Raw genomic sequence first — 5734 nt, 5'->3', positions numbered from 1 at the left:
GTTTTAAGAACCTGGGAGCATTTAAATTGGTGCATAAATATTTAGAATTGAAACATCTTCTTGTTGTATTTATCCCTTGACCAATATAAAGTGACCATCTTTTTTTTTTTTTTTTGTAGAGACAGAGTTTCGCTTTATGGACCTCGGTAGAGTGCCGTGGCCTCACACAGCTCATAGCAACCTCCAACTCCTGGGCTTAAGCGATTCTCTTGGCTCAGCCTCCCCAGTAGCTGGGACTACGGGCGCCTGCCACAACGCCTGGCTATTTTTTTGGTTGCAGTTTGGCCGGGGCCGGGTTTGAACCCGCCACCCTCGGTATATGGGGCCGGCGCCCTACCGACTGAGCCACAGGCACCGCCCTAAAGTGACCATCTTTGTCTTTTTTGACTTTAGTTGCTTTAAATCCACATGTATCTGAAAATAAGATTGCAACTCCTCTTTTCTTCTGAATTCCATTTGCCTGAAAAATTGTTTTCCAACCCTTAACTCAGAGTTTTAATTTGTCTTTTGAAGTTAGGTGTGTTTCCTGCAGACAGCAAATGGATGGCTTATGTTTTTTAATCCATTCAGCCAATCTATGCCTCTTCAGTGGGGAATTCAAGCCATCAACATTTATTGAGATAATTGATAAGTGTGGTAGAGTTCTATTCATCTTATTTTGGGAGAGTCCATTGCTTAGTTTTAGCTTTTGCATCAGTGTGGAAGTTAGGTTCTATCCCTTAATTGCTGAGTTTTTACTTTGCTGTTGATCCATTGTGATGGTCAGTGTGTAGAATAATTTGAAGTATTTCCTGTAGAGCTGGTCTTGTTGTGGCAAATTTCCTCAATGTTTGTATATCAGAAAATTATTTGATTACTCCATCAATTTTAAAGTTTAGCTTAGCAGGATATAGAATTCTGGACTGGAAATTGTTCTGTTTAAGTAGATTAAAGGCAGATGACCATTGTCTTCTTGCTTGGAAAGTTTCATTAAAGAAGTCTGCAATCACCCTGATGGATTTGCCCCTGTAGGTCAACTGGCACTTACTCCTGGCAGCTTGCAGAATCTTTTCTTTTGTCTTGACTTTGGATAGGTTTATCACAATGTGTGTTGGAGAAGCTCAGTTATATTTGAGGCAACCTGGGGTCCAATAGCCATCTGAAAGCAGTGTGTCAGAATCTTTGGTGATATTTAGGGAACTTTCCTTCATAATATTCTCTAGTATGGCTTCCATTCCCCTGGAGCATTCTTCTTCCCCTTCTGGGATACCTATAATTCATATGTTTGAGCACTTCATAAAGTCCCATAATTCTGTCAGTGATCTTCTGCTTTCTCTCTCTTCTTTTCTTCCTCTTCAACTATCTGAGTTATCTCAAGAGCTTTTTCCTCTACCTCAGAAATTCTTTCTTCTGCATGGCCTAATCTGTTGTTGATACTTTCTGTTGCATCTTTAAGTTCCCTAATTGACTGCTTCAGTTCCTTCAGCTCTGTTATATCCTTTCTATAGTCTTCATATCATTCATCTCTTATTTGATTCTGTTTTTGGATTTGCTTTTGGTTATTTTCTACTTTATCAGAAGTTTCCTTCATTGTTTTCATCATCTGTATTCTAAATTCCCTTTCTGTCATTTCTAACATTTCTTTATAGGTGGAATCCTCTGCAGTAGCTACCTCACGGTCCCTTGGGGGGTTGCTCTGGACTGATTTTTTTCATGCTGCCAGGATTTTTCTGCTGATTCTTCCTCATGAGTGATTTTTTTATCTGTTTCCTTGCCCTAATTTTGTTTTCTCTTCCTCTTGCTCTTTAAGTTGCCATGCCCAGTGTGCCAAAACCGGTCTCATTGTATGCTCCTGAAGGCCAAGGCTGTAAGGCATCTCAGTCCACACATTTAGCCTGCTCAGTGACTAAGTTACTAGCTCCTTCGCAATCCTTGCTCTGCAACCCTAAGGGCAGAGCTTGCTGGAGCAGTTCTCCCACAATGGCTCTGCGTGGCCCACAGCAGAACACTATGAGCTCTGTCTGGCTTGGCAGCTCAATCTGGGGCCCTAGACAATGCTTAAAGTCCTCTGCACTCTTGCCTAAGTTCTCCCAAGGTAGTTCAACTGAGTGCCAAGTCCAAAAAAAAAACCCAAACAGCTCACAGGTAAGGCCTTTCCAGTTTGCAACCTCACTGCTGCTGTACTTACAGCTGCCAGTGGGACTGGACCGAACAAACACACACACAACCACTTGCCAGTTCTCCACTGCTTTTGGCCTCCTCACAGGGTCCAGAAGTCTCTGGCTGACTCCCTGTGTCCCCAAAGGGATGTTTCTGGGCAGATCCCACCAGCCAGAGATGCCTGGAGTCTTCTCTCCCCAGATTCACTGTGCCCAGTTGCAAGGAAGTTGTTACTCAGCCACCATCTTGCTCCTCCCTCCTCTAAGCCTTCCTCTATTATGCTTCAACATGTATCATCTAGGCCATGGGTCCTCAAACTTTTTAAACAGGGGGCCAGTTCATTGTCCTCAGACTATTGGAAGGCCGGACTATAGTTTAAAAAAAAAAAAACTATGAACAAACTCCTATGCACACTGCACATATCTTACTTTGAAGTAAAAAAAAAAAAAAAAAAAAAAACCAGGAACAAATACAATCACACAGTCACATGTGGCCTGTGGGCCATAGTTTAGGACCCCAGACTAGCCTAAGTATCAAAAGTCTCTTCAGACTCAGCACTGATAGCACAATGGTTACAGCACCAGCCAAATACACTGAGGGTGGTGGGTTTGAACCTGGCCCAGGCCTGCTAAACAACAATGACAACTGCAACAAAAAATAGCCGGGTGTTGTGGCGGGCACCTGTCATCCCAGCTCGTTGGGAGGCTGAGGCAAGAGAATCACTTAAGCCCAAGAGTTTGAGGTTGCTGTGAGCTGTGATGCCACTGCACTCTGCCCAGGGCAACATAGTGAGACTCTGTCTCAAAATAAATAAATAAATAAACATCTCTTCACTGGCTCTTTGTGTAACAAACTTTAAGAAGCTCATTGCCATCTTGGTCGTTCCTAAACTCTCTGGTAGCTAAGCCAGAGAGTTTTCACATTCTTAAAATAGGGATGGGTGGTATTGTCTATGGTCCTGAACTAGAAAAATGAATTTATTTATGTGAAAATAGGCATTTATCCAGATAAAAAGACTTAATTTTAATTTGAAACACTGTGTAAAATTAAATAGTATTAAAATGTGTCTGTTTCCTAGGGACAACTTGGCAAAGCACATCAGGAACTTGCAACTCTAACTATGGCCTAAGGACATACCTGAAATTTCTAGGAAGCTTATCCCATGTCTACAACATCCCCATCAGCATTCAAACAAGATCTCTGAATGTTTCATACATACATTGAAGTGTGAGGAGCACTGTAGTCTTAAAAATGTGCAAACACTTTCACTCAGGAATTTCTGCGTTAGGCATTGATCCTAAGAAAATGATCAGGTAAGTGTGGAAGAAATGCACAAGAAGTATGCTGAATTTTTACAATAGCAAAATCTTAGGAAAGTTTACTAATAGAAAATTGGCCAGGTGCTTTATAGATCACTTCCCCAAGTGATACACTTAGGTGTGCCAAGGACCAACAAGCTTATGAAACCATTGACTACATGATATTCTTTGGGGAAGCTTATTGGTCCTTGGCACACACCTAAGTATGATTTGCCAGCCAGGGCTAACTTGCAGAGCAAGCTTGTCAGCTGGTACTGGTGCCAAGAAGATGCCTGCTCCTCAGCTCCTATGCTGCTCTGAATGTAGGTGTATGATACATAATACATGTTGGCACAAGAGGGCATTAATACCCTCACATAGGTTGTCTCTGGGGGAGAACTGAGCCATCTGCCTCTGTCACCTCTCAAGGGTTGAGAAAACTAATTTGCTAATATATTTAGGTATTTTGTTTTCTCTATACAAAACACAGTTATTTCCAGCAGAGCTTCCACTGATATCATAACTAAACAGAGGAGACATAGTGAAGATACAGTCAGAGAATTTTTCACAGTCTGTTTACAAAATTTGTAGCCCAACCATCAACAAAGTCACTTAATTTGGGGGGTTTTATTGTTGTTGTTTTTCTTTTATTTACTTTTTAACTAAAAATTGTGTTCAGTCCTTTTGTTCCTTAGTCACTAATCATCACTTTGGTTGTGGTTAATTACTTTTGTCATAGTGCTGCTCTGTTTATTAGACAGAGAAAGCCTTTTATCACAACTAAATTCACTTTGGGAAATGTCAGGGAAAATGATGTTTCCTGAACATCTTATTTAACATTATAAAACTATCTTTCAATCCTATACCCCAGAGCTCCCTTCCCTGATCTTTTTTTTATCCATACCTTTCATTACCATCTACTGCTTATTTTATTTGATTGATTGATTGATTTTCTGACTCCCTCCCCTGGAATACAAGCTCCACAAGGGTGAGGAGTTTGTCATTTGTCTATTGCTGTATCTGCAGCACTTAGACAGTGTCTGGCAGCTCGGCGCCTGTGGCTCAAGCTGCTAAGGTGCCAACCACATACACCTGAGCTGGCGGGTTCAAATCCAGCCTGGCCCCACCAAACAATAATGGCGGCTGCAACCAAAAAATTGCCAGGCGTTATGGCAGGAGCCTCTTGTCCCAGCTACTTGGGAGGCAGAGGTAGGAGAACACCTGATCCCAGGAGTTGGAGGTTGCTGTGACCTGTGATGCCATGGCACTCTACCCAGGGCAACAGCTTAAGGCTCTGTCTCAAAAAAAAAGAAATAAAAGAAAGTGTCTGGCACCTAGGAAGTTTTCACTAGATAGTTGCTGAATAGATTTAAATAAAGCATCTCAGGGTCCTTATAATCACTGACCTTGGATTGATTGGAGAATGGAGTCCTTCACTTCCATCATTTAGACAATATCTAAGGTATACAAGGGATCTGTATTCTCCTAACTTAGTCTTCTAATAAATGTTAATGCTAATAACTGAGATTGTAAGCACAGGTAAGCTATCCAGTTCTATAACAAACCGAAAAGAAGGCAGTAGAAAGGAAGATCTTAGAAATCTCACAAGGATCATCCAACCCTGCATACACACAAGCAGAAAAATCAAGATGAGTCTGGGCAGGGTGAGCAGTCTAGGAACAGGTAACCACAGTGTGCCAGAGTCCAGAAACCATCGAGTCTGAGATAACCAGGCCAGAACACAAGCTGCCTTGTTCATCCAGTCACAGTGATATGTCACAAATATTGCCTGCCACATAGAAATGAACATTTGTTAGATGGTTGACCATGAAATATAACCGTGAAAAATGCTGCAACAGGTACAAAGGTATTTGTATTACTAGAAAGTGAAACATCAAGTTGGCAATTAGACGCCAATTCCATGTTTGTTTGTATATGTGTGTGTGTACCAAGTAGGTGAAAAGAGATACCAAAAATGTCAATAGTGGTTATCTCTGGGTGGTGAGATTAGCTGTAATTTTAACTTCTTTTTATTTATCTCTCTTGGCTCATTTAGCTAGTGAACAATTATTACATCATTATAAAAATGATTTTTAAACTATCTGCATCCTACATGCACAAGTGCATATGCTGTTACTATAAAGACATTCCACTGTTACTCTTGACCTCAGAGTGTTGCTTGATTTTAGGATCCTGACAGCCTTTGGAGTCCAGCTGGCATATGGAGGAGGAGATGCTCCTCCCAGTTCTCACAGCCACCTCCAACTCTTAAAAACACTTCTGACCGCCTCCTAGCA

This window comes from Nycticebus coucang, chromosome 10, assembly GCF_027406575.1.
Source record: "Nycticebus coucang isolate mNycCou1 chromosome 10, mNycCou1.pri, whole genome shotgun sequence".
In the NCBI taxonomy this organism is placed as follows: domain Eukaryota; kingdom Metazoa; phylum Chordata; class Mammalia; order Primates; family Lorisidae; genus Nycticebus; species Nycticebus coucang.
The sequence above is the reverse complement of the archived record's forward strand: the minus strand, read 5'-3'. Positions refer to the sequence as shown.